This window comes from Bactrocera tryoni, chromosome 4 (genome assembly GCF_016617805.1).
Source record: "Bactrocera tryoni isolate S06 chromosome 4, CSIRO_BtryS06_freeze2, whole genome shotgun sequence".
Lineage (NCBI taxonomy): Eukaryota > Metazoa > Arthropoda > Insecta > Diptera > Tephritidae > Bactrocera > Bactrocera tryoni.
Genome location: NC_052502.1, coordinates 9715748 through 9731496, shown reverse-complemented (window position 1 = coordinate 9731496; position 15749 = coordinate 9715748). Strand labels below are relative to the sequence as shown.

Below are 15749 nucleotides of genomic sequence, written 5' to 3'. Positions count from 1 at the left end.
GGAGTACTTTTGCATATAGCTGCTTTTTTGGCGATTGCCACGCCCCTAGAAGGACTATCTAGGCAATTTATGCCTCCAAATAACTTGCTGCTCTATAGATACCTAAATTAGATAGGCAGTGTGGTCCAAGTCAAATGTCTAGGCACTAATGGCCGCCAAAGGGTGACGTTTGCAGTGCAAAACGGGTTTTGATCGATTGCCACGCTCCTAATAGGGCTATGTAAGTGATTTCTGACTCCAATTAACTCGTTTAGACACTAATGACCGCCAAAGGATGACACGTATGCAGTGCAAATTGAACGGCCGTAGTCAAGTGCTTGTATGAAAAACTTTTGCATTTGACCGGATATCCTCACGAAATTTGGTACGGGTTATGGCCTAGAGCAATAATGCAATATCCGAAGAAATTGTTTAGATCGGATCACTATAGCATATAGCTGCTATAGAAACTGAACGATTGGAATCAAGGCTTATAAGAAATTTATTGTATATGTGTAGGATGTTGTAGCTTTGGTATAAGAAGACTTTTCTTTATATTTTTATGACAAACTTTTTTATAACGGTGTATCCTTGAAATATTGTTTTTAATTTTTCTCTTTTCTAGTCTAAATTGCGCTTAACTTTCGCATAAGACTTATACGAGGGCTGCTATATATATTCTGGCCTAGGGCAACACTAAGTGTTGCTAGGTGCGATCTGACATTTCCATTGGAAAGTTTGACATTTTTTAGCATAACATCACTCAGAACGTTTTGTCATTTAATCGTGAATTGTTTTATTTACGGGGAATTAAAAAATTCATCTCGGCCAAAAAATGGAATTAACTCGTGAACATTTCCGTGCGATCATTTTTCACAACTTTCGACGTGGATTATCACGACAAGAGTGCATCAATGAACTAAAATCTTTGTATGGCTGTGAAGCACCATCCTATAGCACTGTGAAAAACTGGTACAACGAATTCAATCGTGGTCGACGCTCGCTCAAAGACGAATTCCGTGAAGGTCGTCCAAAAACAGCCGTTGTGCCAAAAAACATCGATGCCATACGTGAACTGATAATGCAAGACCGTCATGTAACATACCTTCAGATGGGGGCATGCCTATGCATTTCTCTCACCAGCATATATTTGATATTGCATGAACACCTGGCCGTAAAAAAGGTTTGTTCTCGTTGGATCCCGCACAATTTGACAATCGCTCAAAAAAAGACTCGTGTGGATTGGTGTAAAGAAATGCTGAAAAAATACGATCGCGGTGCTTCAAAAGACGTTTATAAGATCGACGAATCATGGATCTATACGTATAAGCCCGAAACAAAACAGCAATCGACAAAAAAAAAAAAAAAAAAACATTTTCGTTGATAAATATGCCTATTTACATTATTAGGCCAGAAATATATATAGCAACCTACGTATACTGATCCTGATTTCGAAAAAAAAATAGCTTCGAAAAAGCATAAGTCCAAATATGTTATAAAAAACTAAATTAATGTATTAATTTTACCACTTAAGTATAATTTAAGTTCAAAATCAATAAAAGTTTAAAATAAATTTTTCAAATTTAAAAACAACTTTAAATAAATAGATAACTCACTCTAATTTGCTATTTTTCAATAAAATTTTTCACTAAAAAGATAATTTTTCAATTTTATGTATATAATATTTATTGCTCTACACTAATCCTTTTTGTTTGTAGTCCTTTTTTTAGCAAAAAATGTATTAAATATGTTCAAATATTTCGAAAATATTTCGAAATCGAAAATATTAAATACAAAACACGTCTTACTTGTTTTCACAATTTTTAACAAAAAACGAATTATTATTATTAATTTTTTAATTTTTTTTAATAAATAACTTTTTTTTTATTGTTAAAACTAGAATTATTTTTATCAATTTTTTGAACTTTTTTAATAAATATTTTGTTTTAAATAATTTTTAGCAAAAAAATATTATTATTATCAATGTTTTATATTTTTTTAATAAATAATTTTTGATTTTTTTTTTTTAATAATTTTCATTATTGTTTATAAATTATTTAACTTGTTTTTATTTTTTCAGTTACTTAACATTTTTCTTTTACAGTGCACAAGTGAATTATTAAACCAGTGTTTTGATATAAATAATTACTATTATTCTAAATTTAACGTGCTTAATTTTTTTACTCACACTTTTAATGCTAATTTGAAAATTGATATTCAAATTTGCTTGTTTTTTCATTAAAATATATATGCAGCTTTGCTTTCAAAACTTTTAACGCCTTCTCCAAGCGAATATATCACTATTTTATATTCACTTAATTTCGAATTAATGCAATTCGTTAGAATATTCTTGAAACTGTTAGCACACAACACAACCGTTACCGTTGACTTACTGCGTTCAACTAAATTTGCGCGCCACTTCAAAAAGTAGGTAAGCTAACTTCGAATTCAAGCACAATCAAATTGAAAATTGGTGCACCGCGAGACGAGTCTTGCGTTTCATTTCATTACTCATTAACCAGTTTTCGGTTCGGAGCCATTCGCACGGCAATACCCACGAGCGTGCAGCAATCTACAAAATTTGATATATGCGACTGCGCGTGTGTGTGTTCGTTTGGTTTAAGTAAATCACTTATTTTTTTCAAATTTCCAAAATGCTTTCACTCGCGTGCGCTTCGGTATGCCTTATCAGATCTGCACAGCGGCGTTCTCAGGCGTTCAATGCAATTGCTGCGAGATGATATCGCACTGCTGACGCGATCATTAGAACCGCCGCTTATATTTCGCACACAACTTTGGCCAGACGACCGACTAAGCGACGCTACCCCCACATGTGTAGCAAGCTGGCGCTCGGGCTTCGAGAGCCAAACAGCGAGCTGCGGCGCATGGTTTGCGCAATGGACAAGTGTTTGCTCGCAAGCGAAAAGCGCGCGTGTGTGGGTGTTTGAGTGTGTGTCAGCGCTGTTGTTATGTCATTTAAAGCTGCGTTTATGAAAGAATTTCCATGCGAAACGCGTCAGTCAACGACACGTCTAAGGCGATAAGGCGCGCGTCACAAGTATGTACCTCTCACTTGTTGTGCGTCTCACCCTGCGCTTTCGCTTGCAGCGCATGCGCATCGTTTGTACTTAATTTAGCATTTTTTGCGACAATTCATTCAATTTCTTTAATGATTGAAATTGAGATAACCTGCTCAATCAACAGCCGCATCAATCAAGCCATCAATTGTCTTCTTTTAAATGATTTGAGGTTGAAACTTGCGTAATTGAAGACATTCAAGTTGATCACCTTAATTAGGGGTCACCGGTATCAGTTATATAAGACGTACAATTTAGACTTCCCTTTTGTCTGTCGTTGCAGGGTATGTGAAATCAAACCTGTAAGTTTCAATCCTTAAAACTTCAAATCTGAAGTCAAACGGATTTCTGACCTTTCAGAAAATACTTAAACCTCTAATTTTGAGGAGACAGTTGATTCCCTTGACCTAATATAAAAAGTGATCCAAGTAGAGGTGTTCCTTCATCAGCATTTTTTTGACAGATTACCCGTGAGTCGGTTGTATTGTTTGGCATGTCATCTTGAAACAACTTACGCCGGATCAACGTTTACAAATCCTTCTCTTTAATCAGCCTACTGAGAGTACTATTTGCTACTCCATCACCCATCCTGAGACCCAGCATTCATTATTGGATAATATTCGATCGACTAGACGACGTCCCGTACAAAGTGAAGATAATATAGCAGCGTAGTTGAGAATGTATTCGAAGACATTGGAGAGTCGATTCGGTGGAACGACTTGGCGCATTTTACGTCGATTTCTTGAATTGAAAGCGTACACAATAAGGCATGTGCAAGAACTGAAGCCGCTCGACCTTCCTAAGAGACATACCTTCGCCCTAGGAGGTATTGAAAAGTTCTCAGAAGAACTGCCATTTGGTGTTGTTTGTGGATCGGTGGAATCATCGGTCCATATTTTTTCAAAAATGTTGCCGGTGAGAACGTAACCGTCATTGGCGACCGTTATCGCGTCATGATAACCGATTATTTGATGACTTGAATTGAAGATCGTGATCTCGGCGACATTTGGTTTCAACAAGATGACGCCACTTTCCACACATTGCATCAATCAATGGATTTATTGAGAGAACACTTCGATGAGCAGATAATTTCACGTTTTGTGTTGATTGGCCACCAAGATTGTGTATATCACAGTCTTAGACCTTTTACGTGAGAATATGTAAAGTCTAAGGTCTATGCGGACAATCCCGCTTCGATTCAGGCCTTGGAGCAAAACATCAAACGTGTCATCGCCAGTTACCGGTAGAAATACTCGAACGAGTCATCGAAAATTGGACTCAACGGAGGACTATCTGAGATGTAGCCGCGGCCAACATTTTAAAGATGTTTCTTCGAATGATAGTAAACATTCCCCATTAAATTTAAAGTTTATATGTTTTTTCTTTAAAGATGTAGGGAACCTGGAAAAGGATCACCCTTTATAATAATTTTTCAAATTTTAAGAAAAAACACTAAGGCAATCGTTAGTTGGAACTGGAAGCGTTATGGAAAATTGAATTATTGTATCATATGTAGACAGGCTCAATTTAACTGAAAAGACTTTCAGCGTGACGACTTTTTATAAAGAATATTATCGAGGAAAAACTAGCTGAACGTAGTTCAATTATTAATCAAAACACTAGCAAGTTAACTCAGTAACAATTTGAGTTAGTTATAGAGATTACAAACAAGATAAGCTCTTGATCCCATTTAAATACGAAAAGGGGATTTTTTCAAATACTTTCGTTTATATACAAAGATATCGTTAGTCACTTCCAATTAAATAAGTATTATGCACTGAAGGAATTTATTGCGTCATTATCTGTTGCTGTTTTCAGAAATAGATATTTTCTATAAACAAATGTAAATATTTTTTTTTCAAATGCCAAATAAATATTTTAATTTTTTCCACAAATTCCCGGAGCTCAAAAAAATTTTATATTTTTGCTATCCGATTATAACTTCTGGCTACTTAGCGGTTAATAAAGTGAACATAAAGCGTCTTCGATTCGCCGCTCCTCTACTCGTCATGTTTGAGCTTTGTTCTCTTCTGGAAAAGTTCAAATTTGAGAGCAATAATACAGTAGGTAGAGCTGAGTTCAAGACAGAGAGAGAGGGTATGACATTAAAGTGGTATAACTGATAGCTACTGTTCCTCTATAAAATTATACCAGTCTATACCATTTATACCAGTTCGAACTGATGATTCTCCTTTCTAAAAGGTTTGGCAAATGTAATGTAATTATAAAAAAAGTAAAATTTCAACTATTTTTCACTTCACTTTTGATCAAACTCGAAAATAGTGGTTTTATAAAACGTCAGCTTAGAAGAAAGTTAAAATTGGACCTAGTATAAATAATATTTTATGGTATAAAAAACTAACTACTGAATTTAAATTGAAAAAATACAAATTATAATGAATTCAGTTCATCAGCGTGAAAAGTTTTATCTGAGCAGTCTCCGAGACGTTGTCAAGAAACCCACGACCAATAGTTGCGATTGCTTTCCTATATAGAGTTTTATAATCGCATAGAAAATGTTTAATAGTCTTTTGTTCTTCTACCTCCTGACCGCTTCTAAAATAGTGGTTATAAGGCGTTCCTAGTCTACGGACTTGTTTGCCTATTGGACAGTGACTTGTTAGCACACCTACTACAGTTCTTATATCAAAATTCTTACCGACCATAACTCTAATTTTATGACGACCTACAACAAAGTAATAACCCAAAGGCTTACAGTTTTAACATAGGAAATCATAAATTAAAACGTTTTAAGAATACTAGTGAAACCCCACCCATTTCAGATTAAAACCAACACATTAAAGTTAGCCGATCTTAACAGCCACAGAGTCGATTTTGGAATGGTTGTAGAATTCTGGGCGCTGAAAATTAATCATGTGGAGTCTTACGTAATACAGCTATTATAGAAATGTCAGATGACGCCTGGCAACAAGCTTTACTACCTACACTAATGTGAAAATCCCAAAAAATAACTAGCAATACGAAGAAATCACGCCAGACTACCGTGAATGAGCTTCCGAAAATAGCCCTTTATTTATCTCTAAAACACTCCACATTTCAATACGCACGTAGAATAAATCTTATCACAAACGAAAGTATGGCAGATTTTAGAGAGCACTTGCTTCGATTTGGTAAATTAATTAATAATTTGTTGTGATTATTAAAAACAATTGCGCATTCACACTAGTGCTTCCATACAATTGTAGTAATCACAAGACCTTTTTGAAAAGCATACAATATTGTGTAGCAATCGTGTGCCGCTTGTTTCTTGCTGTCTGTCGCAAGATTAAGAGAAGACTTGTGACTCATTGCCATTCAGATAAGTGGCGGAAAATATGAGATCAAGGCAATTTAGTCACAAGAACAGTATACACCCTGATTACCACTGATATGAAGGAATAAACCCAAGTTGTTATTGAATTAAGCCCAGCAAACAATAATATTTATGCTGACGCCGGCAACACAACAACTTCACTGATAATATTGAGTTGTATGCTCAATTATGTCTGTTGTAAGAGCACATTCAAGCTGACTTTGCAACGGAAGGAGGTTCCATATTCGTTTAAACAAAAAATTTTGCTTTCAATTTCAAGCTGCTCTGAATAATATTTCACTGTAGTAAAAATTTGGACGCCTCGACTGCGTCACAAACTCGAGTTTATGATCAGTTGTTGAGTGTTTGCATTGTGGTAAATCAAGGGCGATCCATTTCGATGTCCTACTAAAAAAAAAGAACAAGGAATTTTCAAATTGAATGAGGAATGCTTATTATCATTCGAAAGAACATTCTTTGATATATATTTTTTGGATATTATCTCTTTCATACGTTGAGTCCAACTTTCGATGACTCGTTCGAGCATTTTGACTGGTAACTAGTGACTAACACGTATGATGTTCTGCTCCGAGGCTTGAATCCAAGCTCCAATGGTGTAATATCTCACGATCTTGGTGACCTATTGACCAGCCCAAAACGTGAAATTATCTGCTCACAGAAATGTTCTCACAATAAATCCATTGATTGAAGTGTGGGAAGTGGTGGCGTCTTTTTGAAACCAAATGTCGCCGAGATCACGAGCTTCAATTTCAGGCATCAAAAAGTCGGTTATCATGGTGCGATAACGGTCGCCATTGACGGCTAAGTTCTCACTGGCATTATTTTTGAAGAAATATGGACCGATTGTTCCACCAAACCGTTATTTTTTTTGGATGAAATGGCAGCTTTTGAATATCTTCCCCAAATGCGGCAATTTTGTGTGTCTACAAACCCCTTAAGCCAAAAATTGGCCTCGTTGCTGAATAAAATTTGACTCTAAAACGTCGGATCTTCTTGGAACTTTCTAAGAGCAGTATTTTGTAGGCCTTCAATTTAAGATCTCGACGTTAAATGCGCCAAGTCGTTCGAATCGACTTTCCATGGTCTTAGTGTATATTCTCAGCTATGGCTGCTACATTTTCTTCACGTGCGTGCTGGACGTGGTCTATTCAGTCGTATATTATCCAATAATGAATGATGGGTCTCAGGATGACTGATGGTCCGGAGCGGCAATTTCAGTTTGGGAAACAAAAAAAATCTCACGGAGCCATATGTGGTGAATACAGCGGTTGATCGATGGTATTAATTGTGTTTTCGGCTTTAAATGCGCTTACAATCGTGGCTCGATGCGATGGTGCATTATCATCGTGTAAATCCATGACCTGCTCTTCTTCGCAAACGCCTCAACATGGCCAAATAGAAATCCTCATTGACCGTCTGCCCCACCAGACCAAATTCATGATGCACCAAACCACAAATATCGAAAAAACCAATGAGCATCTTCTTGATGGCTTTGGAGAGATTTTTTTGGTTTCTGGTCGTTTTCCCCCTCCATACCGATGATTGTAAACTTGTTTGCGTGTCAAACTTATAAACCCATGTCCCATCGGTAGTTATAATGCTCTCCATAAATGGTGGATCGGAATTTGCACGATCACACATGTCCAAAGACACCTGTTTACGGTACTCTTTTAAAAACAAAAATCCGGCTTTATCGGGACGAGATATCACATTTCATGCCCAAAATAACCACCAAAGTCATTCGAACGGACTCGTGAGAGATCTCTCCTTCCATCTCTTTACTACTTTCCTGACGATTTTCAAGCCACAACCTTCACTTTCTTAATATTTTCATCAGTTGAAGGGGTCGAAGGTCGTCCAGAACCGTAAAGAAACTAGTTGACAGAATTACAATTTCTGGGTGCCTTTTTGTCACAAAGTATACCCTGTTCAGTGCAGTAACAAGTTTAACAAGTCACAATCAAAGCTTCATATTTCATTTTTCCCATAGCAGGGTCTTCACAAAAGCACATAATCCAATAATACACATTACGGTACCGAGCTCATCTTTCATCTTCAATTAGTAATAAGTGTGGACAATAGTCCGCGCGACAGCATGTGATCTCACATATAATAGCGTCAATTAAAGTAGACGGATGTGCGTGGATCACGTTTTTGCGGTAATTGCATTGAGCCTCCCTTTAGCACGTCACTCGAGTGTAGCTTTTACTGATATTGTACCGTTACAAATACATGCGCATGTTTTTTGTAATTATATTAGATTGCTTTCCTAGCATTTAGCTGGCCTTTGAACTTGAAAATATATACAGCTCTACCAATCGCGCAACACAATGGCGCCCTTCAGTGCAATTGATCTGTTTTCAAAACATTTAGACGGGCGCGTATTTTAAGTGATTTCAAAACGCGAATCTTGCAATCGAGGCTTTACTGAAGCGTAACTAAAACGCAATTGCACGAAAGCACTTCTAAGGTTTTTCTTTTGCATAACTAAATAATACCTTTCCCATGCGCGAGTTTCTGCTGCAATATTAAGTGTAGTATTTATGTATCATGCTGTACTACAAAGTAATTCGCGTGTTTGGGTTATTAGTAGGGTGAGCGGCCTAATTTTGAGCATGTGAAATAGAAGGATATAAAGTATGCAAGAAATAAGTACATATATGTGCTAGAGGCTTTGGCAGGGAACTAAGGAATCTGATCGAATATTTATAATATAAAAACAAAATCATAGTCAAAAAATATTTATTGTCTGTGAGTTTCTGCGAGTTTCTGTCAAAATGAGATTTTGTGAACTCTTAAAGGATTTATGACTGGATTGAATTTAATTTAATCGGGCAACGTTAGAAATATTATATTCTCAGTAGTATTTCTTGGAGGATGGAGTCATGTGTAGAAGTTCACGCAAGTGAGGAAAGTTCTCTGAGCAGCTCACGAATTCCAGTCTTAAATCAAGTATCCTCTGGGTAGCCAAAGAATATCCGTTTGAAGGCAAGCTAAAGTGAAAAGGCGAATTATCCCTACACAGGGTTGTGCGCTGGGTTTGGCACCCGCTATGTGAAAAAAGCCCCCATTAAAAGAAAACAACTGACTTTCGTGCTGTTGTAAACTCTACTACAGCCCCGTAAGAAAAATACTATTTATTCTAACTCATACTCTCTACCTAGAAAAACAATCGCCTTATTTGTGAGATGAAAAAAAGGAAAGACATAAACTTCAACTTCATATGAGAACTTTATTTTGATCGATTTGTAGAGAAAAGGACGTACGAAAATTTTCATATGAAATTCTCAAAAACTGAGGGTAGTCCCTCGCATTTATATAGACAGACGGATGGACAGATGGATCTTTAATATATGTGACCTGGTCTACGAAAAGGGAGCTAACGTGCGAAAACTAGTTTTCTGGGAAAAGCTGTTAAAAATAATCGTCAGTTTCTCGGTATCTCATTAATTGTTCTCCTTTTTTTTTGACACCTAAGCCTCCTTTCCGTAGTAGACCAGGTCACATATATACTTTATAGAATCTTCGTCGTTTGATTGTTGCAAAATTCGTGATAAACTTAATATACCTCCATAAACTGTGGAAGTACACAGATGCTTATCAAAATAAGGATTAAGCTTCTGCTCTTGACTTTTTTTGAATGAACCACCTCTATGTGATAGACTCTGCTCCGGACATCTGTAGTATTTCTATTAAAAGTTATAATTCAATTCAATAATGATGAGCTTTAGCATGAGAAAGGAAAGTCTTGAAACCACGTATGAAAACGTAAGACTTGTGAGACTTCAGATAAAGATCTTTCACAAATCTAATTTAAATCCATATATTTATAATCTACTATTAGTATTACTAATGTAAACTTAAATAAATAATAAATAAAAAATTATAAAAAACAAATTTTTCTGTCAATGACAGAAGGATCTTGAAGTAGCTAAAAAGCTCATTGGAAGACTCTCTAGACAGAATTAAGTATTTTGATATTAATTGTTAATATGTAGCAGGTCAATTGAAAAATACCCGGCCCTACATTAAACCATATTAGAATTTAAATCATACATATGCTATTTAGTCAGCCCTAACCTTAATATATAAATATATTTAAAAGCTGTCGGATCACTAGTTGGTATATTTAAAAGCTGTCGGCTTGTCGTGAATTATTTCATTCTGAGTGAAACAACTTTTGTGGTTGTGAAAAATTGGATAAAAAAGATATTTAACGTTTGATAAAATTTTGCTTTTTGAAAGGAAAAAATACAGTTGAAGCAAAAACTTGGCTTGGTGACGAGTTTGACTGTACCAGGAAAAACAACCATGAAGGATTGGTATGCTAAGTTTAGACATAATGAAATGAGCACCGAAGTTGGTGAACGCTGAGGACGCCCAAACAGGGTTGTTACCGACGAAAACATAAAATAAATCTATCAAATATTTTGGATGACCGCAGAGTGAAGTTGTTAGATAAGGAGCTCTAAAAAGATCAACTGAATGTGTGCATGATATCGTTTACGAATATTTGGGAAAGCTCTGTGCAAAGTGGGTCGAGCTCACTTTTGACCAAACACAATGACGAGTTTATGATTCGGAACAGTGTTTTGAGATGTTCAAACGTAATGAACCCGAGTTTATGCATCGATATGTGACACGGATGAATCGTGGCACCAACACATCACTCCGAAGTCCAATCGGCAATCATCCGAGTGAAATGCATGCGATGAACCCGCTACAAACCATGGAAAAATGCATTAGTCGGCTGACAAAGTCATGCCGTCTGTATTTTGTGATACGCACGGGATGATTTAAAAAAGGAAACACAATCAACAGCGACTTTTACAAAGCCTTGTTGAACCATTTGAAGACGAAATCGCTGAAAAACGGTCTCATTTAAAGAAAAAGAAAGTGCTTTTCACCAAAACAATGCATCGTGTCACACGTTAGTGAAAACGATAGCAAAAATCTATGATTTTGGGTTCGCATCCCTATTTTCTGATCTTTAAAGTTTGTTCGCTAGGAAGAAATTTTCATCAAATGAAGACTTAAAGTCTGCTCGCTAGGAAGAAATTTTCATCAAATGAAGAGGGGGTCGCCGAAAATGTGACCTATTTAAAAGCAAAGGAAAAGTCGTACTACAAAAGTGGTATCGAAAAGTTGGTCAGTGTATCACTCTTTTGATTAAAAATATAAATTTTGCCAAAAAAATCTGTTTTACTATGGCAAGCCGGGGACTTTTCAATTGACCTGTTATGTTATTGATAACTAGGTGTTGCCTTGATATTTCTTTATTCCGATAATGAAATTCCTACTCTAAAACTTCAGAGGTTCGGTTAAGACCGTCTAGGTTCCCTTTTAAATTCAGAAATGTTTAACTGCAGTCATAATATTATATTTAAAACGATATCATAGCATTTAACTCAAGTTTAAATATTAAACAATTTTCAAAAACATTATTTCTAAGTTAATAATCGATCACCCTAGTACAAATTATGTATATTAATTGTTTTAAAAACGTGTAAGTTTCTTACTGCGTTATAAATTATAATAATTAAGCTACTGTTGAGTTTTGTATCACCGGCATCGTGTGCAACAACAACAGCAACAATAGCAATATAAACAAATAGCCAATCCTAATCGTAAACATATACATACATACATATGTGAATAGGTATATATGTACATATGTACCTGTATGTCTGTAATCATTCGTACGAGTATTGACTGTTTCTATCAGTTGCTAAACGCAAAAGCGTCAGTCGAACCGGTTTCTGATTTTTGTTGTGCACTGAAGTGCATACATATGTATCTGCATTAAAAATATATACAAACATATCAATACGTATTATTTTCAATTAATTACTGATTTTATAAACTGTTTATATACATATAATTCGGAGCAAACCGCATTGGAATTCCCCAAAATTTCAATTTTCAAGAAAAAAGGCAATCAATGTCGCAGACCAGTTAAATTCGAAGTATTGTAACTGCAATATTCTTAGAAACAAAAATTAACAAGAAGTCTGTTTGTATGTTTGCAATAAGGTCGATGAAATCGGACAGCATCGGTAATTACGTAGGTAAACACAGACACACGCTTACGCCAATATTAAATAAACTAGCAGTTTCTAATTTTACGCTTTCTGAGGACAATGTAGGCATGAATTAGTGTACATACTTGTTTGTACCTACGTATGTCTGTACATAATCTTTGTAGCACCCTTGACAGCTAAAAAACTGCTTCGGTCATTAGCCAATACAAACTACTTTGATTTGATAGGGTTTATTAACCTAGAGTGCGTCTGTTTGGACATAGCTTATATGTATGTGCATATTTGTACTGATTGCGCTTATTATTATTATTATTGTGCATACCATTTTTGCGAACAATCGTGCAAATGCTTACTCTATTTCGTTACCAATTTTAGTTGTTGATTACTTCGGTCCACAAAACATGCATTTGGTATAAAAGTATTTCTCGATAATTTCACGACGAAGCATTCTACTCCTAGATATTAATCATTTCGACTTTTAAACACGGAATTAAAGGAACCAGATGTTTAAAAGTAGGTGGGTCACCCACTCCACTACTTTACAAATTGGTGATCGTTACTTTATATTAAAGTTTCAAGCTTTGAAACCATGCATTACTTCGATGAATAAGATTAAAAATGTCTATAGAATCAAGTAAAGGCAGCAAAACTCTTGGCTCTGGAGGATGCCTCTGGGAGGGCTCTAAAAGCTAGTACTTTGTGATGACTAAAAAACTCCTACACAAAGGATCAAAGGTTACGAAGGATCCGACTTAGATAGCTCTGAACAATCAAAACTTTGTAATACCAAAAATTACTAGATATGGATTACGAGATTCACACAGATCGTCGAAGAGTTTTGAGCCTACCCCCAAATTTATTAAGGTAGCTAATATCAATCCCAGCCAATTCACAAAATTCATCGAAGGTAAGTATGTTTACTGAAACGCTTCAAGTCTGAACAGTAGAGGTGAAAGTGCCCAGATGATTCCACCACCGCAATATTTTTAGCATTACCGCATGAATGCCTATTGAATCAGTCAGAAGATCTACAGAGTTATGATTGCAGCGAAATGAACATTTCTATGAACAAATAGTTTAGAATACCGCTTTTGTTTCACTCTGAGGAAAAATATGTCGCAACAGCACATGGATCGGACGGAGATCCGACTCGTTTCCATTCCAATGAAACTATCTCTAGCCAGCCAATCGGCTTTGCGAATTCGTGCAATTTCGCTGTGATCAGGTGTGCAAGCAAGTCAGATAAAAGAGTAGCTCAAGACCACTATTGTTCCATATACAGATGAAGGAAACTGCTACTACCTTGATGACAGCCAGCGCTTAAGATTGTTAAGACAGAGTTTTGAGAAATGTTGTCAGCACAGTATTTTTAAAAATGCCAGCTTTCTTTAATTATTTAAATACTGTAGTGAACAAATATTATAGTATTCCTAATTTTCCCTCTCCTTATTGAAATTATTATTTACCCTATACCAATCAAATTTTTCGCGAATAGTTCCAAGAAGATAAGGCAATTTTTAACAATATAATAACAAAAATAGAATAGCTTTTGCGGACATTTTTAAAATTTCTATAAGAATTACGTAATCAAGAGTATCTTTCTAAAAATCTAGCTGGCCGATAACAATTCGAATAGGTTGGGCTAACATGCATATTTGCCATTTTATCTGTAAAACAGACCACTTGTTAGTTTGAAAACATGATTATTTATATTCTAAGAGTCATATTTGTAGTATAAGCACATGCCATAGTATATTCTTAATTATACGAACGAAAACATGTTCGTGATAGTTTTGGCAATAATATCGAAATTTCTTAGAATAATATAATTTTGTAATATAAGTATGTATATGTATGCGTTTAGATGAAAGTGACAGTGTAAGAATATATACAGTCATACAAAAATATGCATACATACATATGTATGTGTAATAACCGAGCGAATTTATAGGTTATAGTGAACTTTCTACAAGAAACACATTTCCCAGTAATGAAAAATGTTTAGCTTAATTTTCATAGTTTCCCATACAAATAGCATGTAAAACATAAAAGTATTTTCATTAAAAAATACCCAAACCTTTTAACTGTTTATGCTTAAACATTTTTCAGAACTTTTGAATTGAAAAAAATTTCCCTCAGTGGCAATTTTTACAATTGTAGGGATATTTTTTCTGTATGTAGGTAAAAATCTTTTGTCATAACATTTGAAATAAAATAAAATCTTAAAAAATATCCCTCAGGCGAAGTTTGTACCATTAAAAAATTCATATACTTAGCAGTTTTCAAAAATTACACGTAAAAATCTTTTTTCATATTTTATATAACCAAAATTGTTTAACTTTGTATGCTTAGCAATGTTACTTTACTTTTAAATTATAAAAATTTCCCTAAGCGGAATTTTTACAGTTGTATAGAAATTTTTTCTCTGTATATAGGTCCATCGTAAATGGTTTTTTTTTAATATTTCAAAAATTTGTTAAAAATATCCCTCAATGGGAAATTTTACAAATAAAAAATTCGTATAATTAAAAGCTTTACAAAATGAAAAAATTTAAACATAATTACAAATGTTACTTTTCTTTTGAATTTTAAAAAATTTCCCTCACGGGATTTTTGCAATTGCAGAAATATTTTTTTTTCTTTATACTATATAGTTCCAATCATCTGTTTTTGTAATATTTAAAATTTTTTTGAAAAATATCCCTCAAGTGGAAATTTTACAATTGAAAAATTCGTATACTTCAAAGCTTTAATAAATAAAGAAAATGTAAATATAATTAGAAATTTTCATATTAACAAAAATATTCCTTGCTGGAACTTTTTTCTCTGCTCACCCTAATGTTCCTGCTTATAGTATTGAGTACAGATGTGAGAAAATAATATTTTCGGGCGGTCTGTGCACACTTTTTGATTTAGCACTTTTATAATGACGAAAGAATTTCCGCTTTCATTTATAGTTTGCCCGCACAAATATTGTGGTTAACGCGCATAAATCAAGCAAATCAACTATATTGGACGATAATGTCAAAATGTCAAAGGCAGCAAATCTTTGCTTCAGATAATTGAACTCAATTGGTGTGATAATCGCTTACATGTGAAAATTTAGTGGCGTTTTGTTAATTTAATTAAATTTTCACAATTTTTTTTATTTTATTTTACGAAAACTGACCTTTCATTTATAAATAGACTCTTACATATGTACATAAACACATGTAAGCGGGTGACTTGCATAAAATACTATACGAAGTGAGTCAATTTACGCTCTTCGTCAACAATTTTTTATGAAAATTTCTCACGTTTAATTTTATTGCAATTCAA

The 15749-nt window shown here is 34.7% G+C and overlaps 1 protein-coding gene across 3 annotated transcripts in view; it reads right to left on the bottom strand.

Moving 5' to 3' along the window:
• LOC120776150 overlaps window positions 1–15471 on the bottom strand; it is a 33930-nt gene extending 18459 nt beyond the window's left edge. Inside the window, exon 1 of one of the 3 annotated variants that reach the window (XM_040106692.1) lies at window positions 15266–15471. The gene's annotated coding sequence lies outside the window, so the exon portion shown is untranslated. Of the gene's footprint in view, window positions 1–2167; window positions 2732–15265 lie in introns of those variants that run through there. The other 2 variants (XM_040106691.1, XM_040106693.1) reach the window with 2 other exon arrangements.
• Window positions 15472–15749: the final 278 nt, after the last annotated feature.